The sequence below is a fragment of the Balaenoptera musculus genome, chromosome 12 (genome assembly GCF_009873245.2).
Source record: "Balaenoptera musculus isolate JJ_BM4_2016_0621 chromosome 12, mBalMus1.pri.v3, whole genome shotgun sequence".
NCBI classification, from domain to species: Eukaryota; Metazoa; Chordata; class Mammalia; order Artiodactyla; family Balaenopteridae; genus Balaenoptera; species Balaenoptera musculus.
The window spans coordinates 78,622,659-78,649,237 of record NC_045796.1 but is presented as its reverse complement, the minus strand read 5'-3'; positions in this window follow the sequence as shown (position 1 = coordinate 78,649,237).

The following is a 26,579-nucleotide window of genomic DNA, read 5'->3' as shown; positions in this document are numbered from 1 at the left end:
TGGTGTGCTTCAGGGGGAGGGGGTTGGGAGAGGCTGACAGTGTAAATCTGATTTGAGTCAGATTTGAGTCACAAAACCAAAGGAGCAGGAACAAACGCCTGAGAACAGAAGAGGAATGTCTCAGCTCAAGCAGAAAGAGAGAGTAAATTCGTTTTTGTTTTTTTGACTTTTGCTCTAATTTGGGCACTCAGTGGATTGGATGATGCTTATCTGCTTTGGGGATGGCCATCTGTTTTACTCAGTTCACCAACGCAAATGTTAATCTCTTCTGGAACTACCCCTGAAGACACACCAAAAATAATGTTTTACCAGCTATCTGGACATCTCTTTGCCCAGTCAAGTTGACACATGAAATTAACCACCATAAGTCCACCCCTTGTCAATTTTACACCTACACACATCTCCTTAAACCATACGTAACCTCCAATAAAGACAATAACAAGGTCTTAATCCCACCTAACATGTAACTATGATGTGTACAATTGAAAACACACTAATCCCTTCTCCATAAGAGGAGGTAAAGTCTTTGAATGATATTTACTTTTCTCCTGATATCCTGGCACTTAAATTCTATGATGTAAAATTAACAATATTTTAATACGCTAAAAGGTCTATACATCTTATTCACATAAGAGACTGAGAGGAAAGAAAACAAAAATATTTGCTAAATATATGTATATATGTTCCTGAAAGTAGGGTCCAGGTGCTCATGGCTCTAAAGCCAATAAAGAGGTAAGGTTGGTGGAAATAAAAGTTTGCTTTATTTCAGAGACCGGCAACCAGTGGAGAGGGTGGACTCCTATCCAACAGCCAACTCCCCCCACTGACAATCGGTGGGCAAGAGCTTTTTAGGCGGAGGGAGGGGGTAACATACAGAAACAGCACAGTCAACTCTGACAGTCATCTTGAAACTGGCCATGCAGTGATCTGATCAGTGTCATCTTGATTGTTTTCAGTAGTTAGTCTTCAGTTCCAGGGTCGGTTTGTTCCCATTTTTTGAGGTCATTCTTGGAATTGTGGCAGCTTATGTCATGGCTATAGTCTGGTCATCATCTAGTTAACTTCTTCCACCTGGCAGGGGTTTTAGTATCTATAAAACAGCTCAAAGGTTATCGCTCAGAATATTACCTATAGCCCCTGAGAAGGAACTAAAGTCCTTGACTTTGTTTAAGGACTAAACTATTGTTATTTTGTCCTGTTTGACTGTTTTCCTTTGCTTTTGCATTTTCTCACTTCTCTGATTAAACTTATTCTTTGGCTAAAGATTTTGTACAGACAAAAGACAGGCAGAGGACATGGAGGGGAGGAAGGACCATACGGTTTCATATATACACACAAATGTAATCATTACAAAATAAGGAAGAAATAGTCATGACAATTTCAGTCCCTATTTCTGTAACTGATCATGTGGTAGTAACTGGTATTTACAACTACGTTCTTCGAGTACACAGTCTGCATTATCTTTACCTTCAACAAGCACCTCAGCTGGTCATGGGTCTTCACCTGGTGGGGTGACCCAAACCCTCAATCCGGAAGGGTCTGGATGATTACTAATTTTTTTTTTTTAGAATGTAAAATTTTACAAAGTAAATAAGACCCACAGAAAAGCAGAAAATTATTTACATCCCATTTTACATTTAGCCTAAGATGGTTCTCCTTAAAAGCTGAAACCCCCCAAGGACAAGCAGGATTCCCTCAGGCAAAAAAGATCACTGCTTCTAGCAAGCAACTTAACTCCTTGATTTTGGTGGCTATAAAATTCTAGCACAAAAAGTTTCTCCACGATGGACACTACAATATTGATCAACAAAGCTTTTCAGAAGAAATGGTACAGTGCTGTCTGAAAAATTGCAACAGCCCAATCCAGACAAGATTAGTCTACCCATGCTCGCCTTGCCTGGATTGTGTTGTTCCGGTTTTCCATTGACCTTAATCACGGTCATGGTAATACTAAGAAACACCCTAAGGGATCTCCTATATTCCAGACATACTCTTCCTTACCTCCATTATGGAGTGGTAGCCCAATTTCCCCTTGGTAGTCAGGATCAATCACCCCAACCAACACTGTAACTCCCTTCCATGTCTGTTGATTCAGAGACATGAGGAGCCTGAAGTGGCCGGCAGTCAGTGGCAGTCAAGTCAGTGGCAGTCAAGTCAAGTCAGTGGCAGTCAAGTCAGTGGCAGTCAAGTCAGTAGCAGTTAAGTCAGTGGCAGTCAAGTCAGTGGCAGTTAAGTCAGTGGCAGTTAAGTCAGTGGCAGTCAAGTCAGTGGCAGTTAAGTCAGTGGCAGTCAAGTCAGTGGCAGTTAAGTCACTGGCAGTCAAGTCAGTGGCAGTTAAGTCAGTGGCAGTTAAGTCAGTGGCAGTCTTAACTTTCAGTTCAGCAGTATCTTTGTTGTGTCTCCTGGTAGAAGCCTTTCTCCCTCTGGAACTAAGACCTCTGGGCCAAAAGAGCATAAAGTCACAGGAACAAGAAGCAAAAATTTTGCTAATGGGTCACTAAGGGTCATAGTAAGTGGTACCACTCCCGTTTTCATCCTTTTTATTCCTGGACCTGTGAATCCTGACTAAGAGAGAAACAGCACCATATATTGGGCTCTGATTCAAAAGGAATCTGGGAAGACTTCCCTGAGAATATGTTTTAGATACATCTTAAATCAGCTATTTAACAATTTTTTAAAAGTAGAGGGGATAACTAGAGGATAGAAAAGCAAAGGCATATAGAGTTTGACAAAAAAATCATAGTGTGTTGGGAATGGGATAATGTTCCTCTGAGAGCAGCATAACCTGATAGGATGATGAGAGAGGAGATATGAAGATAGAATGGGGCATTTGCAAGCTTAGAAGTTTGAACTCTAGCTGAGGAAGTTCTTTATTTTTTTTTTTAAGGGGAGGGGACTTCCTTCCCATTGCAATGTTCTTTTTTTGTTTTAATTAATTAATTAATTAATTTATTTATTTATTGCTGTGTTGGGTCTTCGTGGCTGCATGCTGGCTTTCTCTAGTTGTGGCGAGCGGGGGCTACTCTTCATTGTGGTGTGCGGGCTTCTTGCGGTGGCTTCTCTTGTTGCGGAGCATGGGCTCTAGGCGTGCGGGCTTCAGAAGTTGTGGCATGCGGGCTCAGTAGTTGTGGCGCACGGGCTTAGTTGCTCCGGGGCATGTGGCATCTTCCCAGATCAGGGCTCAAACCCGTGTCCCCTGCATTGGCAGGATGATTCTTAACCACTGTGCCATCAGGGAAGTCCCCTAGCTGAGGAAGTTTAAAACAGGTGAGAAAAAAATATAATAAAGCCTGCACTAGCGCTGTAAATGGGAAAGGAGAGAAAGAAAGACAGTTAAGCGTGCTTCTAAAAGAAAACCCTTTTTATACACACAACACTTCTGACACCAAATGTGTGGCCTTTTCCCTCACATTGAGTAATTGTGACACTCACTACCTGGAGTTGGTGCAGACCCCAAAGGTTAAGGGCTCAGTCCCACAAGACCGCACCCCACTTCAGATGACAAACGCAAGCGGTGGGTCCCCAGGTTACCCACAGTTTTGTCCAACTTGTCCAAATCAAGAGTTCCCACAACTCCCTCCTCAGGTTTGATAATTTGCTATAATGGCTCACAGAACACAGAGAAACACTTTATTTGCTCTTACCAGTTTATTATGAAGGATATTATAAAGGGTAAAAATAACAGCCAGATGAGGAGGTACATAGAGCAAGGTCTAGAAGGGTCCCAAGCACAGGAGTTTCTGTCTCTGTGGAATTTGGGGTATCCCATCCTCCCAACCCCAAAACTCTCTAAGCCTCTTTATTTAGAGTTTTTATGTTAATTTCATTACTTAGGCACAATTTAAATCATTGGCCATTGATGACTAACTCAATCCCCAGTCCCTCTCCCCTCCCCAGAGGTCAGGGATGGGGTTGAAACTTCCAACCCTCTAATCACATGGTTGATTCTTCTAGCAAGCAGCCCCCATCCTTCAAGAGTCACTTCATTAACATAAACTCAGATATGGTTGAAAGGGGTTTAATATAAATAACAAAATAGGCTGCTCAGGAAATCACTCAGGAAATTCCAAATGTTTTATAAGAAGCTCTGTGAAGGAAACTGGGGATGAAGATCAAACATATATTTCTTATCATATTATAATTATCACAGATTCCCAAGGTAGAAGTGATAGAATTTGGGAGGTGATTGGCTGTAGGAGTCAAAGAAATGGGAAAAGCCAAAGGTATCCCTGAGAATGTCTTGTTGAGTGCCTGGCAGATGAACAATAATATAGTTAAGATATTCTAAACTTAAAGGAAGAGAAAAATATTGAGGAAATGACATAATAACAAATTATTTTGTGTGCGTGTTCATCAGCAAGAACCCAGCCACAAACAAGCATACAGTAGTATTTCAATATCAGACTTGAAATGTAAGAGAACACTAATGGATATAAAAAAATTTATGTATTGTAGTTCACCTCTTGGTGATTTATTTGTGTATTTCTCAGCCCAGAATTTTGATTGCTTTTTTGAAGTTTAGCAAGTATTGCCTAAAGGAAATAATATCTAAAGGGAGATGAGATAAGCACACTGTTTTACAGTGAGTAATGTGTACGTAATAATATAATTCAGTGCTAAAATTTATATAACACTGTGTATTCCAGAGAAGTTCAGAAGGAAGAGAAATCAGTGAGTAGTGCAAAAAGGCTTCACAGCTAGTGGAAGTGGTTTGCATCTAGAAGACTGTGTAGAACTTAAATAAACAGAAAGGAGAGGATTCCAGTCCTAGGGGAAAAGAGCATAGGCAATGGTGTGGCTAAACATGATGTGTTCTCTGACAGTGGGGACACTATTTTTTTTTTAATTGAAATATAGTTTGATTTACAATGTTGTGTTAGGTTCAGGTGTATAGCAAGTGATTCAGTTTACATATATTGATATTATGTATATATATTATATATATATATATTTTTTTTTTCTTTCTTTAGATTCTTTTCCATTATAGGTTGCTACAAGATATTGAGTAGAGTTCCCTGTGCTATACAGTAGGTCCTTGTTGGTTATCTATTTTATGTATAGTAGTGTGTATATTTTAATCCCAAACTCCTAATTTATCCCTCTCCCTCCCCTTTTCATAACCATGATTGTTTTCTATGTCTGTGGGTCTATTTCCGTTTTGTAAATAAGTTCATTTGTATCATTTTTTTAGATTCCACGTAAAAGTGATATCATAGTTTTTTAAACGGTTGAGGAGCAGTAGAAAATTAAGTTGACTGTCACACAGAGTGAAGTAAGTCAGAAGGAGAAAAACAAACAAATACTGTATGATAACACATATATATGGAACCTAAAAAAAAAAAATGGTTCTGAAGAACCTAGGGGCAGGACAGGAATAAAGATGCAGACGTAGAGAATGGACTTGAGGACACGGGGAGGGGGAAGGGTAAGCTGAGACGAAGTGAGAGAGTGTCATGGACTTATATACACTACCAAACGTAAAATAGATAGCTAGTGGGAAGCAGCCGCATAGCACAGGGAGATCAGCTCGGTGCTCTGTGACCACCTAGAGGGGTGGGATAGAGAGGGTGGGAGGGAGACGCAAGAGGTAGGAGATATGGGGATATATGTATACGTATAGCTGATTCACTTTGTTATATAGCAGAAACTAACACAACATTGTCAAGCAATTATACTCCAATAAAGATGTTAAAAGAAAAAAGGAAAGAAAATTAAGTTGACTAAGTGGGGTGAGGACATAATTATAAAGTACCTGAAAAAATATATATATGTACACATGTATATATACTTATATACACACATACAAATATACATATTTATATTTAATGTAACAGAAGATTAGAGTCATAGAAGGAGTTTTACTTTCTAAGGTGAATGGCATAAATCAGTATTTAAGTAATACAATGGTCCCCCCTTATCCACGGGTGATACGTTCCAAGATCTCTAGCAGATGCCTGAAACCGTGGATGATACCAAATCTTATATATACTATGGTTTTTCCTATACATACATAACCTATGATAAAGTTTAATTTATGAATTAGGCACAGTAAGAGATTAACAATAATAACTAATAGTAAAGTAGAACAATCATAATAGTGTACTGTGATAAAGGTTATGTGAATATGATCTCTTTCTCAAAGTATCTTATTGTACTGTACGGCCTTCGTGTGATAATGTGAGATGATAAGATGCCTACGTGATGAGATGAAGTGACATGAATGACATAAGCATTGTGACGTAACATTAGGCTACTTTGGACCTTTTGGTGGTGCTTCAGAGGATCGCCTGCTTTGGGTGATCCTGGGTCACTGATCCATGACATATGGTTAGATGTCAGGAGCAGACAATGTGGGTGGTCCGGGATCCCTGGCAGGATGCGGGGGGCAAGGGGCGGCGTGAGATTTCATCATGCTACTAAGAATGGCGCAGAACTTTAAATTTATATATTGTTTATTTCTGGAGTTTTCCATTTAATATTTTCAGACTGCAGTTGGCCATGGGTAACTGGAACTTCAGCAAGAGAAACTGTGGATAAGGGAAAACCACTGTATTTGGGGGACAGTGAATGCAGAATAGAATTCAGATTTGGGTTCAACCACTATGGAGTGATGACCTACTTTTCATTCACCCTTTCAGCACACATTTATTTATTTATTATGTTTTTTTAAAAAAACATTTATTTATTTGGCTGCGCCTGTCTTAGTTGAGGCATGCGGGATCTAGTTCCCTGACGAGGGACTGAACCCTGGCCCCCTGCATTGGGAGTGCGGAGTCTTAACCACTGGACCACCAGCGAAGTCCCTCAGCACATATTCATTGAAGGATAAATATTTGTGTGGCAGGCACTGTTCTTGTCCTTGCAATACAGAGTTATGAAACATGGACAGGGTCCTGGCACTCAAAGAGTTTATAATCTAGTTGGGAGAGACAAGTAATATGCATGCCAGATGGTAACAAATACATGAGAATGAGGAAGCTATTTCAAACTGAGACAAGAGTGCTAAGAGTAGAATGAGAGACAATAGATAATTACCAGTGAAAGAAAAATAACAAAATTTCAAACTCAGATACATGGAGAAATGTTTGTACCATTGACACAGACAGGAAATGAGAGATGATCGTGGTTCAAAATGAAAAATAAGTTCGTGTTGGGCTATATCGAAGATGATGTGATAGCAACGCAATTAATTCAGTTAAAGAAAAAAAGAGATAAAAATAAAAAATAAGAAAAAATATTTACCAGGACATATGCATGAGCTTCTGTGAGAAAAATGTCTAAATTTTACCTTCAGAGAGTAAACAGTCTGCTATGAAATAGGCAAGCTGTGGTAGTAAATATATTCTAATGTGTACTACATTACAACTACGAGAAGTCATTAAAACCTCCAAACATCACTGTAGAATGAGCAAATTTTATCTGTCCTATACGACTTGTTTTTTAATTAACCAATTGTTCACCCACAAAGGAGACAGTATAAAACCTGAATCAACAATCTGTAGCAACATATTAGAAAACTATTTCAGTAGTGAATGGGTTTACTAGGTAGGTTTATGATTAAACCAAAGACACAGAAGTTGTGAAACCTCCTTGTTCCCATATGTTAAAAGTAATTTTTCCGGGCTTCCCTGGTGGCGCAGTGGTTGAGAATCTGCCTGCCAATGCAGGGCACACGGGTTCGAGCCCTGGTCTGGGAAGATCCCACATGCCGCGGAGCAACTAGGCCCGTGAGCCACAATTACTGAGCCTGTGCGTCTGGAGCCTGTGCTCCGCAACAACAGAGGCCGCGATAGTGAGAGGCCCGCGCGCCGCGATGAAGAGTGGCCCCCGCTTGCCGCAACTGGAGAAAGCCCTCGCACAGAAACGAAGACCCAACACAGCCATAAATAAATAAATAATTTAAAAAAAAAAAAAAAGTAATTTTTCCGAGGTAGTTGACTCCTCATGGCAGGCTAGGAGAACTTGATAGTCAAGGAGAATATTTGCTCCTAAACCATATAAGATGTCCCTACCTTCCATTTATGGCTAGCTCTTTTATTTTCAATGCCTTTTTCTAATATCTAAAACAAAGTTCCAGATTCCATGTGGAATCCTACAAGTATCACCCAATTCTCATGCTGAGGTTGGCTGTGGAAACTTCCATTGTGCTGTCCTAGGTGATTAGATAAGATGGGTTGCATCTTAGATTTGCCTTTTACATGTGACCGAATAAAGTAATAGTGAAACCATAGCTCTTCCTCCTTAACACCACCAACTGGGGTATGTGTGTGTGTCTTTTGTTTCCTCCTATTGCTACATTCAAGACCTGTTGCTCCTAACCCTGCATCAGTTTCTTGCATGAAGAACATCTCGCTGGTAACTGTCTTTGGTGAATTCATCTTTAAAGTTATTTCTCATGTGGGATTGTATTAAATCTATAAGGTGACCAGCCATCTATCTATCCAATTTGAAAAATAATATTCTGGTTTTTAAATGGAGAGAGATGGACAGGTACCACTACAGAAGCATAATGATCTGCCTCTTGCATCTCACCAGCTGGCAGCCAGGGCACTTGCTTGACCTGCTTTTTTGGACAAAGCACATCACCATAGCCATGTAGCCCTGCTTGAAATCAACGTCACTTAAAGACTTATCGATAGTTGCTGCTTATGTAGAAACTCAACCTTAATGAATCCAAATATTCCTCACAATCAGTAAATAGAGGCAGAAAACCAAGTCTGCTATTAACCATGCTAACATCTGCCAGAATTTTATCCTGAAAGATTGCCTCACTGGAGGCAAGACAATTACTGTCATCAGCTTCCAGCTAATTAATTGAAGGAGACAACTTGCAGTTAGTCACACAGCTTGCAGCGGTGTAGGGATTTGGGTACATCCGCTAGATACCACCAAGACAGCGCATATTCTTTACTATCCAAAGTATGAGCAAGATAAAACACACATTTTAAATTAGCAAAAGAGGTAAGTCTTGAAACAAAATGGAGCAATACATAGCTAAAAATAACAATTCTTCTCTATTTCTTACGAATATGTTGAACTAGGCAAAAACCTTCTCCCCTCCAAGGACTCACCTTTGATATTATCAGAGTAATATAACAATAGTCACAGTCCATATTCATAATATTTTCAAAAACATCAATTGACAAGTAGTTATTATGTGTCATTATACACAAGGTTCTAAGCTGTGTCAAGGTTGCAAAACATTTAGTCTGCTAAACTAAGTCGAAAATGACAAATAGGTTTCAAATCTCATGCCAACTCAAATCGATTGGTTGTGGCTCCTGGAACACTGTATTTTCAGAGAATTCCATGGTTGTTTCTGGGCTCAGTCAGAGACAGTGCCATGACTGATTAGTAATGACTGTTGTGGGGATGGAAGGGGCAATGACTGCTCCTTCCATGCCATGAATGTGCCCAGGTGGCAGACAAGTTTAGCTGTTAGAGCAGTGATTGCTGAAGAGTTACCAAAGTTCTAGAATATTCCTGGGAGCCATGAAACCACCTCTGTATTTCTGACACAAGATTTATGCCATTTGATGTTTCTCAGTAATAACTTAGTAGAGCAGAATTATATTGATGGACAGTTAGTCTATTATGAGTCAAGTATTCAGTGAGGTTTTATATATATATATATATATATATACACACGCTAGGTTTCACAGTCAGTGATTCACACATTAATCCTTTCAGTGGGTTAGGAACATTTTCATGATTTTGGAGTAATAAGATTAGATCATGTGAGATGAAAAATCTGAAAAGACATCTGAATAAAGCAATATATAAATTAATCAGGAGTCTGACTTTGGAAACCATCCCTTCAAATAGGAAGCCAGTGTCTATAGCCAAAGACTGCAAGTCAAGAATTTGGAAGCAGAAAGTGTGCTACGTCAAGGGAGTATAGCTTGAAAAGCAGCTGCCACCGATTTCCTTGAACCTCCAAAAAACATGAATTAAACTATCCCATGATACTGAAAACATGTCCAAGTTGCTTTGGCTACATATCAGACCAATAAGTGGGTGAACAAGAACATCGGGAACAATTAAGGGCATGAAGTTAACATGGTGCAGATGTGTGTTAAATTTGGAAGATTAAGTAGAAACTCTGGTCATTAATTTTAGTCTTAATTAATTTAAAATACTGTCCTTATTTCTTTAACATAACCATGCAAACTACCACATCACTTCAAAGGACCAACTTGGCTGTAATTTTTCATGAACTGAATTTCTTCCACACTAGACTTTAAGTATCTATTACTGAAATCATATCTTAGACTGTTTCCAAGGAATTTTATAATATATCACACTATTAAAATATTATAAAGTTTGTTTATAACAGTTACTATTATTTGGTTGTGCTATAGAAATCAGAGCTTAAAGTTGATGAATTGAACTCTGTGATTCAAAATATGTGACAAGATGTGTTGACTCTTCCAGAATTATCAGGATTATTTTTTATATTTGTTCTTATTACTGAGAGAATATTAGAGTTTAAACTTTTGCATTCAAAGGTTAAAAAACAGGAAGTAATTAAGACAACATAGTTTGTGATTAAATTATAGGTGTATTCATTAAAAATATAGATATAATTCACAGATAGTATGCCACTTATCTTTCTAAAAATTAATAGCAGAATTAGCCTGATAAAAATAGACCTTTTATAAGTGTTAAAGAAATGTAATAAGCAAAATGAAACTGAAATCAACTTATTAATATATAGAAAATGTTGACATTATTTTGACCAAAAGTGTGAATTATTTGAGAATATTAATTTTCTTCCAACATCTATGCAACTTCCACTGAGGCTAACATGGTTAGGCTCTCAAAAACCTAAATTAAAAAACCAACACTAAAAATCATTAAGAAAATAATTTGGGTTACAGGTAGTATAATAAGTCAAGTAAAAAATGCTACCTTTCCTTTCCTGAATCAATTGATGGTTGTTAAAAGTATGCAATAAAAGATGAAAAAGAATGACAGCAAAGCTAAAATTTTTTTTTACACAACACAAAATACTTTCCACTGAGTAATGTACATAATAAAGACGATGAATTACAACAGAGGGCCTGCTCTTGATGAAAATATTCTAATTATAATGGCTTATTAAAAACATTTATTTAGGGCTTCCCTGGTGGCGCAGTGGTTGACAATCTGCCTGCTAATGCAGGGGACACGGGTTCGAGCCCTGGTCTGGGAGGATCCCACATGCCGCGGAGCAACTGGGCCCGTGAGCCACAATTACTGAGCCTGCGCGTCTGGAGCCTGTGCTCCGCAACAAGAGAGGCCGCGATAGTGAGAGGCCCGCGCACCGCGATGAAGAGTGGCCCCCACTTGCCGCAACTAGAGAAAGCCCTCGCACAGAAACGAAGACCCAACACACCCATAAATAATAAATAAATAAGTTTAAAAAAAAAAGTAGAGGAATTTAAACAAAAAAACTCCTAAAGAAACTCAACATTTAAAAAAAAAAAAAAAAGAAAACTGACAAAATTTGGTACACAGAGTGGAGTGCTGAATCTGCAAAAATCTCAAACGTGGCCTTAGCAAGAGAAGTGTTTGTCGAGGCTGGAGACACAATAAAGAGGCTGCTATAGATAAGCTGAAAAAGAGTTATTCATGTTAAGTAGCACCAGAAACTGACAAAAGTGTCACCTGGAGTAATTTTGAAGACAGCAAATGTAATTAAGGAAGACTCACTATGGTTAAGATTGTCTTTCTCCTGAAATTCAACTTTAGATTTAATTCTACCTCAATCTCAATAGAAATGCCAGTAGGCTTTTTTGAAGAAATGGCAAACTAATTCCAAAATCTGTATGGAAAGGCAAGGGGACTAAAATAACCAGACCATTTTTTTTAAAGAACAAGATTGGAAGACTTCAAGATATAGCACACAACTGCACTAATCAAGATCATATGCTACTGGAATAAGTATAGACATTTAGATCAATGGAATAAAATAGCCAAGAAACAGATCCATGCCTACAAGGTTACCTGACTTTGAGGAAGATGCCAAGGGAATCAATGGGAAAAGGACAGTCTTCTCAACTAGCACGCTGGAAAAGCTGGAGATTTTGTATACATAAAAAAGTTGTCCTTAAACATGAACTCAAACCATACACAAAAATTAAGTCAAACGGATCATGAACCTCATTCGAAGATCTAAAATAAAACTTCTGGAAGAAAACATAGGGGAAAATCTTTGTGACATTGGATTAGGCAAGAGTGCTTAAACAGGAAAAAAAATCATGAAACATACTAAAATAGATAAAGTGAACTTCATCAAAGTTAAAAGATTTTTGTTCTTCTAGGGGCACAGTTTAAAAAATGGAAAGACAAGCCATGAACTGAGAAAAAATATTTGCGAAACACTTATCTCACAAAGAACTGTTATGCAGGATATGTAAAGAATTCTTGGAACACAGTAATACAAAGAAAAACAGCCCAGTTTTTAAAAACGAGCAAAACAGTTGAACACATTTCAAATAAAAAGATTTACAAATAAACAGTAAACCCATAAAGAGGTGTTCAATATCACTAGTTATCAGGGAAGTACAATTAAAATAACAGTGGCATACCACTACATACCCACTAGATTGTCTAAAATTAAAAAGACTGGGAATTCCCTGGCATTCCAGTGGTTAGAACTCAGTGCTTTCACTATCTGGGCCTGGGTTCAATCCCTGGTTGCGGAACTAAGATCCTGCAAGCCACTTGGTGCAGCCTAAAGGAATAAATAAATAAAATTTAAAAGACTAGTAAACGCTGCCAAGTGTTAACAAGTATGTGAGAAACTGGAATTTTCATAATTTCTGACGGGCTTGAAAAAAAAGAGAGGCCACTTGGGAAAACAGCTTGGCAGTTTCTTATGAAGCTAAATGTGTCCTTCCATTGACCCAGAAATTCCACTCCTAAGTATGTACTCAGGAAAAATGAAAAATCCACATAGACTTTTATATAAATGTTCAGAAAAGCTTTATAATAGCCAAAACTTAAAATAACCAAATACACATCAACTAGTGTATAGATAAACAAATCGTGGTATAACTATACTATGGAATATTAGCAATAGAAAGGAATGAACTATCAATTCATGCAACAATATGGATAAATATTTAACGTACTATGACAAATGAAAGAAGCCAGAAACAAAAGACTATAATGTATGACAATAATTACGTGAAATCTAGAAAAGGAAAAGCTATAGTAGCATAAAGCAGATCAAAGGCTGCTTAAGCCCAGGGGTTTGGAGAGGGGATTGTCTACAAAAAAACATGGGAATACTTTTTTATAGTGATGAAAATGTTCTATATGTTGATTGTAATGGTAGTTACATGACTGTTTAAAATTGCCAAAAGTCAACAAGCTATGCCTTGAAATGAGTGAATTTTATTGTATGTAAACTGTACCTCAGTAAAGTTGGGTGAAAAATAGGAAGGAAGGAAAGAAGGAAGGAAGGAAGGAAGGAAGGGAGGGAGGAAGGAAGGAAGGAAGGGAGGGAGGGAGGAAGGAAGGAAGGAAGGGAGGGAGGGAGGGAGGAAGGAAGGGGGGAAGGAAGGGGGGAAGGGAGAGGAAAGAACTGAGTTATGTTAGACAAAAATATTACTTTGAATGATAAAGAGGAAGATTGAATTTAAAAGGAAACTTTTTAAAATTTGCCTTTGTTGATTCAGCCCAGCAAAATCACATCACGCAGACAAAAGAGAAAAAATTGCATGTTGATCTGGTTTGAAAGATGTGTTTTCATTTTGTTTATGGTTTCCTTTTCTGTGCAAAAGCTTTTAAGTTTCGTTAGGTCTCATTTCTTTTTCTTATATATTTCCTATTTCTTCCTGGTTCAGTCTTGGAAGGTTATACCTTTCTAAGAATTTGTCCATTTCTTCCAGGTTGTCCATTTTATTGGCACAGAGTTGCTCATAGTAGTCTCTTATGATGCTTTGTATTTCTGCGGTGTCTGTTGTAACTTCTCCTTTTTCATTTCTAATTTTACTGATTTGAGTCCTCTCCCTCTTTTTCTTGATGAGTCTGGCTAAAGATTTGTAAATCTTGTTTATCTTCTCAAAGAACCAGCTTTTAGTTTTATTGATCTTTGCTATTGTTTTCTTTGTTTCTATTTCATTTATTTCTGCTCTGATCTTTATGATTTCTTTCCTTCTGCTAACTTCGGGTTTTCTTTATTCTTCTGCCTCTAGTTCCTTTAGGTGTAAGGTTAGATTGTTTATGTGAGATTTTTCTTGTTTCTTGAGGTAGGACTGTATTGCTATAAACTTCCCTCTTTGGACAGCTTTTGCTGCATCCCATAGGTTTTTACTGTCGTGTTTTCATTGTCATTTGTCCCTAGGTATTTTTTGATTTCCTCTTTGATTTCTTCAGTGATCTCTTGGTTGTTTAGTAACATATTGTTTAGCTCCATGTGTTTGTGTTTTTTACGGGTTTTTTCCCTGTAATTGATTTCTAATCTGATAGCGTTTTGGTCAGAAAAGATGCTTCATATGATTTCAAATTTCTTAAATTTACCAAGGCTTTATTTGTGACCCAAGATGTGATCTATCCTGGAGAACATTCCATGTGCACTGGAGAAGTGTAATCTGCTGTTTTCGGATGGAATGTCCTATAAATATCAATTAAATCTATTTGGTCTATTGTGTCATTTAAAGCCTGTGTTTCCTTATTAATTTTCTGTCTGAATGTTCTGTCCATTGGTGTGAGGTGTTAAAGTACCCCACAATTATTGTGTTACTGTCGATTTCCTATTTTAGAGCTGTTACCATTTGCCTTATGTATTGAGGTCCTCCTATGTTGGGTGCATATATATTTACATTGTTATATCTTCTTGGATTGATCCCTTGATCATTATGTAGTGTCCTTTCTTGTCTCTTATAACATTCTTTATTTTAAAGTCTATTTCATCTGATATGAGTATTGCTACTCCAGCTTTCTTTTGATTTCCATTTGAATGGAATATCTTTTTCCATCCCCTCACTTTCAGTCTGTATGTATCCCTAGGTCTGAAGTGGGTCTCTTGTAGACAGCATGTATATGGGTCTTGTTTCTGTCCATTCAGAGAGCCAGTGTCTTTTGGTTGGAGCATTTAATCCATTCACATTTAAGGTAATTATTGATATGTTTGCTCCTATTACCATTTCCTTAATTGTTTTGGGTTTGTTTTTGTACGTCCTTTTCTTCTCTGTGTTTCCCACTTAGAGAAGTTCCTTTAGCATTTGTTGTAGAGCTGGTTTGGTGGTGCTGAATTCTCTTAGCTTTTGCTTGTCTGTAAAGCTTTTGATTTCTCTGTTGAATCTGAATGAGATCCTTGCTGTGTAGAGTAATCTTGGTTGTAGGTTCTTCCCTTTCATCACTTTAAATACACCATGCCACTCCCTTCTGGCTTGTAGAGTTTCTGCTGAAAAAATCCGCTGTTAACCGTATGGGAGTTCCCTTGTATATTATTTGTCATTTTCCCCTTGTTGCATTTAATAATTTTTCTTTGTCTTTAATTTTTGTCAATTTGATTACTATGTGTCTTGGCATGTTTCTCCTTGGGTTTATCCTGCCTGGGACTCTCTGCACTTCCTAGACTTGGGTGGCTATTTCCTTTCCCATGTTAGGGAAATTTTTTACTATAATCTCTTCAAATACTTTCTCAGATCCTTTCTCTCTCTCTTCTCCTTCTGGGACCCCTAAAATGCAAATGTTGGTGCATTTAATGTTGTCCCAGAGGTCTCTTAGGCCGTCTTCATTTCTTTTCATTCTTTTTTCTTTATTCTGTTCCATGGCAGTTAATTCCACCATTCTGTCTTCCAGGTCACTTATCCATTCTTCTGCCTCAGTTATTCTGCTATTGATTCCCTCTAGTGTATTATTCATTTCAGTTATTGTATTGTTCATCTCTGTTTGTTTGTTCTTTAATTCTTCTAGGTGTTTGTTCTTTAATTCTTCTAGGTCTTTGTTAAAGATTTCTTGCATCTTCTTGATCTTTGTCTACATTCTTTTTCCAAGGTCCTGGATCATCTTCACTATCATTATTCTGAATTCCTTCTCTGTAAGGTTGCCTATCTCCACCTCCTTTAGTTGTCTTTCAGGGGTTTTATCCTGTTCCTTCATCTGGTACATAGTCCTCTGCCTTTTCATCTTGTCTATCTTTCTGTGAATGTGGTTTTCCTTCCACAGGCTGCAGGATTGTAGTTCTTCTTGCTTCTGCTGTCTGCCTCTAGTGGATGAGGCTATCTACAAGGCTTGTGCAAGCTTCCTGATGGGAGGGACTGGTGCTGGGTAGAGCTGGCTGTTGCTCTGGTGGGCAGAGCTCAGTGAAACTTTAATACACCTGTCTGCTGATGGGTGGGGCTGGGTTCCCTCCCTGTTGGTTGTTTGGCCTGAGGCGACCCAGCACTGGAGCCTACAGGCTCTTTGGTGGGGCTAACGGTGGACTCTGGAAGGGCTCATGCCAAGGAGTACTTCCCAGAACTTCTGTTGCCAGTGTCCTTGTCCCCTTGGTGAGCCACAGCTGCCCCCTACCTCTGCAGGGGACCCTACAACACTAGCAGGTAGGTCTGTTTCAGTCTCCTATGGGGTCACTGCTTCTTCCCCCTGGGTCCTGATGCGCACACTACTTTGTGTGTGCCCTCCAAGGGTGGAGTCTCTGTTTCCCCCAGTCCTGTCAAAGTCCTGCAATCAAATCCCACTAGCTTTCAAAGTCAGATTCTCTAGGAATTCCTCCTCCTGTTGCCAGACCCCCAGGTTGGGAAGCCTGAATGGGGCTCAGAACCTTCACTCCAGTGGGTAGACTTTTGTGGTATAATTGTTCTCTAGTTTGTGAGTCACCCACCCAGCAGTTACAGGATTTGATTTTACTGTGATTGCGCCCCTCCTACCATCTCATTGTGACTTCTCCTTTGTCTTTGGATGTGGGGTATCTTTTTTGGTGAGTTCCAGTGTCTTCCTGTCGACGATTGTTCAGCAGTTAGTTGTGATTCTGGTGTTGTCACAAGAGGGACTGCGAGCACGTCCTTCTACTCCTCCAACTTGAATCAATCTCCCCTATATAAAGCATTCTTGATACCAAAGCAGAAAAAGGGTGGGAATGATGTCTGAGGGGGACTTGCATTTCCTCAAGGGACTTGGCATGTCCAGTGATCCAGCTTCTCCAGACAGTAAAGATCAGTGAACTGTCACTTTCCATTCCTAGTCGTTCAAAGTACCAGTCAGTTGCAGGGCTGCCCAGCATCTTTTCCTCACCAAATCTTAGTGACTGCCCAGAGGAGCATGATTCAGAAAGGAGAGAGAAAACATTTTAACTCAAAGCCGTGCCATTGAATCTTACTGTGTGCCTAAAACATCCAATTGCTTTTCATATTATCCGCAGACAACAACTCAAAAATGGGAAAAGTGGAAATGTGCATTCTTCGAAGCAATGTGCATTTGAAAGACACAAAGTATACAGTCGTCATTATCCAAGAGAAACAATACACTGGAGAATGAGAAATGGCATCCTTCAACCTGCAGGGGAGGGACAGTGGTATGGCATGTTGAGAGTTTTTTTCAAAGAAAACAGGCTGAATATCACTGTATTTGAGGGAGCAGCAGAAGTGAAATGCACAACAGACTAGTAATGAAACAGGACTGCACTGGTTTTTATTTCAGTCACTGAAAGAATTTCCTACAGAGACATGTACATTTTTGTCTATGACAAACCACGGCCATTTTTAACAGAAAATCCACTAAGTTGAAAATCTACATAAACTGCCAGGGAGAAAAACTCTCTATGTTACAGCCAAAAGGCAGAAGTGGCTCAAATATAAGAACTTTTCTAGATATGGTCTCTTGGGCTTGATATTACTACCAAGATGGGTTAAATCTTAATTGATCATAAATGGGCGTGAATATGACAGCCCACATAGAAATTCTCCTATTTCCTCAAAACCTCATTCCCTAGGAATTTCATTTACTTCTCCATCTCTCCTAATAAATCTCTGGAGAACAGGGAATGAAACTGAGGTCTCTTTAAATCCTGCGTGCCCAGCAAAGCGTTTGGGCACAGATAGCAGGTGTACAGTAAAGTTTTAATAAAAGAATATGTTAATTATCTGTTTTTCTAGTGCATACTGACTGATGATTGTCGGAAAGAAGGTATAACTCAGCAACCTATTTTGCTACTTTTAGTGGAGCTTGAAAAAGATTTTGTAGTAAAGAAGATTGAAACTAATGGTTCTGTAATGTGATTCTATGTTACTTTTACTAAGTATTCTTTCTCCTTTGTGAGACTGAATAATAGTATAGTTTAAATCAACTGATCCAGGCAGAATATTGCTCTTGAGACCACAGTAATGGCCAAAGCAGGAGAATATGGAAGAAGGAGGTCAAAAGTCTAAACTGGAGGATTTGGTACTCCTAAGAAGGGGAAGGTACTGTTAACTCTTCTCATTGGTGTCTCTTTGATGCCTAACAGAAAGCTCAGCCAATAGTGGTACTCAGTGTACCTGTGAGGGGTACAGCAAAGTAAGCTTGATTTGCCAGGGAAATATGAAAACAGCCCAAGAACAATCTGGAAAGTTTTAAACATAGGGCTCTGATCTAAACTTCTTGTGTTTGCAGCAAAATGGATGGACCTAGCGATTTTCATACTAAGTGAAGTAAGCCAGACAGAGAAAGACAAATATCATATGATATGACTTATATGTGGAAGCTGAAAAAAATGATACAGATGAACTTATTTACAGAACAGAAACAGACTCACAGACTTTGAAAACAAACTTATGGTTACCAAAGGGGAAAGGTGGTTGGGGGTGGGGAGGGATAAATTAGGAGTTTGGGATTAACATGTACACCTTACTATAGATAAAATAGATATAATCAACAAGGACCTACTGTAGAGCACAGGGAACTCCACTCAATATTCTGTAATAACCTATATGGGAAAAGAATCTGAAAAAGGATGGATATATGCATATGTATAACTGAATCACTTTGCTGTACACCTGAAACTAACACAACATTTTAAACCCACTATACTCCAGTATAAAATAAAAATTAAATGAAAAAAATAAATAAATTACTTGTGGAAGTGACTTGCTGGGTAGGCTGTGAGCTCCTGGAGAGAAGGCACAGATCTCATACATTTCTGTACCTCTGGTGTATAGCACAGTGCTTAGTATGTGGAAGCTCCTTGAATATTTAGGGAATTAATGAGTAACTGTCCCAGATAGAATGAAGGCATAGCGTGGTATCTCCCCTTTCACAAAGCCCAGGCTGTTTTTGCTACTATTAAAGTGTATGAGCAGGAAAGATGACATAGATTTTCTAGCTCATTCTCTCTAAGATCCTTTTTTTAATTTTTCTGTTCTCTTTTATTCTTTGGGACTACTACTGTGCATGACTTACTTAAAACTGGAAATTTTGAACTTAAAAGAACCCAACAAAAAATCCAATCATAAAGGTGTTTTGACCTTAAGGTTGTGTCACCTAATATTTATTCCAAGGATATGTGTTGTCGTGATGTTTGTAGGATGCCACCAACCTTGAAAGTCAAGAGGGCCAACTAGAAGAGAATAAATTGAATGAAGTAGAAGGAAAAGAAACTCGGATTTTTTCACTAGTTCTTACACTTTACTTTCTGAGGCTTTATGTTTCAAAGTATGCCATCTGCCAGATAAAGTATATCTACCCCCATTTCAAAGCTCTGACTCAGAGAGGTCAAAATGATTTGATCAAAGTGACTTGGTTGAACAAGGTTGAAGGGAGATTGAACCAACTTCCAGCCTCTCCTTACTATGCCTCAATGTCCAAATTCAAAAATAAAAATAACAAGTACTTCACCCAGTTCTCGTGGAAACAAAAGACAAGCCAGAGCCAGGATTCTGGTCACAAGTTCACTATCCCAGTCAAAACTTTGTCTCTCTCTTTCAAAAAATAGATGGTATTGGCCAGTCATGCAGGTTTAGTCCAAGAAATTGGTTGTTCTCACTGTTTGCAGGTAGTGACCCCTGACAGAACTGAGGTCACTCTTGTATGATTGCTCACAGCTTGGATAAGACAGCCCAACAGGTCTGAAAATCCAGAAGAATGAGTACCTTTTGTGGCGAACTGACAAATCCATTAGAGTGAGTTCTTTTTTTCCTCAGTACATTACGCTGGGCAACATCTGAGCAGTGGAAACATGGGCCCCTTGGGGAGCCAGGAAGCCAAAATGAGTGTTTAGGGCTGGTGTTTAAGGCTTGTTTCTGAAGAGAGTCAAGAGAGAAGGTGAACGCCTGCAGGTATTGCCTTGTAAATTTTCCTTACAGGTTAAATTTATTGATAAAGTTGGGGTCAGCGGCACTAAAAGCAATCCTGTGTGGTCTATTTGTAACATCCCAGAGGTGGCATTTGGAAAGAAATGAGTATTTCCAAACAAAATTAAGGTATTTGTTGGTATATAGATAGATATATAGATATAGATATAGATATAGATATATAGGTATATAGATGTACAGGTATCAGATACATAGACATAAATAAATAGGTATAAATAGGTAGATCAAGTCCCTAATCTTGTAATCATTTTAGTTTCTCTCCTGGACAATTATTTTTTAGTGCTTCCATTACAACTGCTTTTTGTTCTCTGTATTTATCAAAATGTATTTTTCTTATTTTCTAACTTTAAAAACTTATTTATCAAAGAATTCCTTCACATCATTTTTTTAAACAAGTACTGCTAAAAGGAACAAAAACCACCACCACTTCTTTCCTATCACTCTCCTCTCATGGGTCCAACTTCAATCCTATTCCCATGAAGTTTCTACTTTCAAATCACTCAGCTATTTGTTCAGACACCCCTGCAGCCATCAAAGGTTCTACTAACGCCAGGCAATGGTGCTAATATCCAGCAAAGGCAATACCTGGTCTCCACTTTGGACATAAGCTAGTCCAACCAGACACTCAGGCTGCTCTGAACATTCTGAGCCTCATTATATTTTGACAGAGACTTCAAGTGGGAAAAGCACCTTGACTTTCTCTTGTGTTGTATGGGCTGGGATAGAGGTAAGAATCAAGCTGGTAAGATTGATTCTCTCCTGTCTGACCTGGAGAGCATCCGCAGAACACCGCAAGAACTGGCTACAGCCAAGTGGTCAAATCAGTCTGCCCTGATCTGGCGCTGCGATGGTGGATCAGGACTGGTGCTGACGTGCGTACCAGGACTGGGAACCACTGGCCCACAAAACCTACAGCTTGGGGCTCAGCCTTCTGACCATTCCAGGGTTGGAGCTTGTTCAGTCCAACCAAGAAAGGTGAACAGGGAAAACAGGAAGAGAAGCCAAGATTCTGCTATCATCCTGCTGTTGGATCCCAAGCCATGATCACACCAGGGGAGGGGTGATGTTTCCCCAGTCATGTAGCATAAAAGTTCTGTAGCCCAAGCCAGACACCATCTCCCAGAGTCTGACATCCAGCAGTGCTAGATTTCTCTGTGCTGCTCCATGGTGTACCAGACAAGGGAGACCCTCACACGCAGCTGTGTTGCTCTTATTTACAGATGTTTACCCCAAAAGTTGACTCAGATGGTCTGGTGTGTGTGCTGTCAGTTTCCTCAAGTCTAATTGCTCACCATATGCCTCAAAGCAGAGTACCCTAGTGCTCTAATTAGCTTTTTAGATCTTTCACTCTCCCTACATTGCAGTCCTTTTTAAACCCTAAAACTTCAAAATTAGGACAATCTGAGTGAAAGCCATTGTGCTTTATACAAAATCTCCCTACTCCCCTAACTGCCTTTAAGCTTAATTAACTCTCTGCCTTTACTCTCTGCCCTAGCGTGATGTTGATGTCTATGATGATGGTGACAAGTCAGGTTAGATGCCCTCATCCTTTGCCTTTAATAACAGTGCAGAGTTAAAGTCATTTTTCATAACTGTGTCATGAGTCTCCAGAATTTAAAATGTAAAGGAAGATCTTGTGAGTTTTCTTGGTGACGTTCATTAAGGGAAAGTATATCATAGCCAGATATCTTTGGTCTTCCAAGCTGCTTATGTAGACAGTAAGGAAATGAAGCACCAATAACAGAGATTTTTGACTGTCAATGTCTCCGTTGGTTCCAGTAACAAAGGAGTGGAAAATATTATAGTTCCAAATACATCGAAATAAAGTAAAGCAAGAGAATCCACAAGCAAGATACTATGGTGTAGTAGGACCAACAGTACTAAGTATGAAAAGACTCAGATTCAAATTTTCAGTCTAGTAGAGCAGTGCTCAGCCATGTTCGTCAAAACCCACTGAGCACTGGCGTGGAAAGGCAACATGGCACGAACAATGTGTCATTAATAACAATTAGCTATTAGCAGTTGTTGTTGTTTGACTTGGTAATGTGTTATTGGTCATAATAAAAATATTAACGTCTTAGATGATATATTTCATGCAAATTAGAGTTGCTTCAAGTTTACTGCCTCATCACTATAACTCACCTGCATGCTGACATGCGTTGCCCCAACTAGGATGAATTCTAGTACCCCACCCCTACCTTTATTCATGCCTGCAGGATAGATTTGTATCACTATAAATTAATCATGATCAGCAGTCTCAAACAGGCACTCACACTTCCAGAAATTTCTATTGTTTCTCTGGTCAACCCCCTTTCCCTTTCCCCATAACCAACTGTAATGAACCTTTATGAATCTGCCACTGATTAGGTCACAGGGAATGAAGTCTTCAGGATCAGCATTTTTTTTTTCTGATGAGCTAAGGTTTTCTAAGGCTAGAACATCTGGATTAAGGGAAAAGAATAAAATACGCAAATAAATTAACTATATATCTGCTCCACTGATATTTCTTTCTCACTCTACTCCTGCTCCAAGGTCTAGTATAGAGATAGCAGAGAAAGCATCAATCAGCACAAGATATAATTACTTAAATGGCTTTGAGTGTTGCTCCACGACTGTCTGTAACTGAGCCTGCCTCTCTCATAACCACGTGGGGAAAGGATTGGGCAAGGTGCCATCTAGGGACCCCAAGGCGGTGCATTCTGATCCGTGTTTCCTTTGAGTTCATCTCTGGCGGTGTGCTCAGGATGGGCAATCAATTCACCTTGGAGTATTTAAAGTCACGCATTGTGCTTTTAAACGGTGGTGAGTGAAAATATACACCCCTGAGTGAGATAATGGGTGGTGCCAGGTAAATATTCTCTGACCCCCAAAATTCTAAATATAGGAAAAGGATAAGGAGAAGAGGGAGAGATGGAGAAGGAGAACTAGGAGCAGACAGAAGACGAATAGCAGCAGCAGGGGAACTATAAATCGAAAGAACTGGCCAATGCTTTACTAATGAGGACAATAAGTAGTTTTAAGTGGATGAAGGAGAAAAATGTAAAGCTTTCGTTAAAAAAAAAAGCAACAGCCAAAAGCAGCTGTGTGTGTGCTGGAGCCAGCGTGTAACAGCTCTCAGGGCCAATTGTGTGCATCTCTTCCTAAGACCTCCTGTGATGTCACTTTGTTGGGTTGAAATTGCCCATGGTGGAGTACTTACACCATGAAAATGGGCAAATGCTACAGATCAGGGCTCCCCCCACCTCCCTCAGAGAGCCAGTAACTAAACATTTATCCGAACACCACTGGCCAGAAACCACAGAGTGGGAGGACCCCCAGAAACAAGAATACTGGGTGCAGTGGGAACATACACACCATCCACTGACTGAGGCTTTTTTTGTAGCACAGAAGCAAGTGGAACCAGGTGGCAGCAGCACCCAGAAGCTGTAAAGGCCACTGATGGTGCCTGGGGTATTCAAGGGCATATTTAAAACAAAGCAATAATGATGTTCACATACAGGGGTTAGGATTTCATTGAAAATTTGGTGAAATAGCTCTACGAAATTGATGCAGAATCTGGGCTTGCTGGAATGTTACCTGGGAGGACCCTGAGGCTGTGTGCAGCTCTTGGTGATGTGTCTGGCCTCTCTACACTGAAGAAGCCCCAGCAAACAGCCGCAACAGGTGACGTTGTGGCCTGAAGTCCTGTATCATCTGGAGGGGGACAGAGGAGATGATGCTCTGTATTGGCAAATCCCAAATACAGACAATTCTTGCTCCAGAACAGGAAGTGATAAAGACCATTACAGCAGCCTCAGTTTATCTCTTGAGATTATTAACAACAGCTAACACATGAAATCCTGTATAAATAAATCACAATTCTTACTCTGCCTACAGGTCCATTTCATGTTCATTTTGTTCACTTACAAAAATGTCTTTCATAAAATAATTTTGTGACTTACTCCCTAATCATCTTTTTTTATCACACCACTACCTGGTTAATTTATTAAACATTATCATAAGTAAAGGTATAGAGATAATTTCCTTTGCATAAATAACCATGAGGAAACTATACACTTAAAATGACGCTAAAGCTTTATTTTCACTGCATTTAGAGAATCAGCCTGCTTTTAACCACCACAAGTACTTGGTTTCCTCTATCTCTTTTTATTTCCTCTGATTCATGGTTCAGGAGCAAACTTTATGTGTGTCCTTGATGAAGCACCTTCAAAAGAGGTTAACCGGGCTTCCCTGGTGGCGCAGTGGTTGAGAATCTGCCTGCCAATGCAGGGCACACGGGTTCGAGCCCTGGTCTGGGAAGATCCCACATGCCGCAGAGCAACTAGACCCGTGAGCCACAACTACTGAGCCTGCGCGTCTGGAGCCTGTGCCCCGCAACAAGAGAGGCCGCGATAGTGAGAGGCCCGCGCACCGCGATGAAGAGTGGCCCCCGCTCGCCACAACTAGAGAAAGCCCTCGCACAGAAACGAAGACCCAACACGGCCAAAATAAATATAAAATAAATAAATAAATAAATAAGACCTGGTGCAACCAAATAAAAAAAAAAAAAAAAAAAAAAAAAAAAAAGGTTAACCATGGCATGTATGAGACACGTTTAATGCTTCCTGACATCTACCTGCTATTATTGGGAAAATCCTGTATTTTTATACATACCATATATATTTACAATATATTTCACCACAAATCAAGGAAAACTAATAAATTCTTTAGGCAATACCATAATTTATGTGGTGGAGTCAAACATATACACACAGATAATCTGCATTCTTAACTGGGTTTAAAGTCCCCATTGTGGAATATAACTTTTCTGTTACACTCAATGATTCTAGAATTTTAGCTATGTAAGGCATGAAACCCAAACCCCTTATCTTAAAGATAAAGACACCGAATTTCAGGGAAAATGAGAACCACAGAAATACAAGTCACAGAAATAATGAGTCATCAGTTCCTGCTCTGCAGAAAACGTGTGCATTAAATTTGAGAAAGAAAGCACAAACTCCTAACAGGTAATACAATATACTCATTGCATACTTACAAACAAAATTAAACCCCCTGACACAAACCTATAATTAAACATAGAGAATCATTTTCGTTTGCTTCTCTTCTGAGACAGTTTTGAATGGAGAATTTTCTAATAAATTCAGAAAAATACTACATTAGGAAATGCTTTGCAGGGTGTAGGGACATGACTAAAAATAACCCCGCATATTTTACAAAAGAATGGCACTTCAGGAATAGTGAATAGTTAACAAAGTTATGTATGATACTAAGTGAGGAAATAGAAATGCGTAAAGAAAAACAAGAGTATGAAAGACACAAGGTCCCCAGCAAGAACAATATAAAATTACAAGACATCGTGAAATGAAAGCAGGGAAATGGTTAAACATGTGTTGTCTTAAAATAATTGATAGGAAGGATGTTTCCTTCTTCTTCATGTCAGAAGGAAGCCATTTATAAATTAAGGTTTAAAGGATGAGTGGGAGTTAGGAATTCTAGGGAGAGGAGAGAGAAAAGACAAAGGGGTTAAAGAAAATATTTGAGGAACCAAGAGAAATTCAGAAATGTGCAATAGCCAAGATTGTGGAGGATGAGACTAGACTTAACCAAAGACCAAATCTTAGAAGTCCCTGTAAGTTTTCAATCCGCATCCTTTGTTCTACATATAGTTCTTTAATTCTTTTTGAATTTATTTCAATATGTGATGTAAGGAATAGTGTTAACCTAATATTTTACTAATGAATAATAGTCAGTTATCACAACAACATGTGTTGAATGCATTATACATGGATTTGAAAGAACACTATTATTATACATTTCCTTGTATCTCTTTCTCTTTAAGAAATTATTCCCTTTTGTTAATTTGACTATTGGTGTGCAAATATTGTATTTATTACTTTAAACGTATTTTATATTTTGATGAGAGCAGATCGGTACCCATTCTCTTCCTGCCAAAAAAAAAAAAATGCTGTTTATGAGCATTTTCTTTTACTCATGAACTTAAGAATATGACAGTTCCATGAAAATAATATTTGGGGGGTCTTATTTATATGAGTGTATTAATTAGCTAACAATTCTGTTTTGTTCATCTAAGAAAATTGTGGATTCATTCAGTGTTTATTTATTCCTGTTTTACTTTACATGCTTCAATATAATTTTATTGTTTTCTCTAGATATGCCTTGCACATGTAACATTAGCTTTCTTCATACATGTTTTGTGGCTATTGTGAATGGATTCCTTTTACCACAATATTTTTTGATTGGTTATTTTTGATGCATAGAAAATATTAGTTTAAGTAG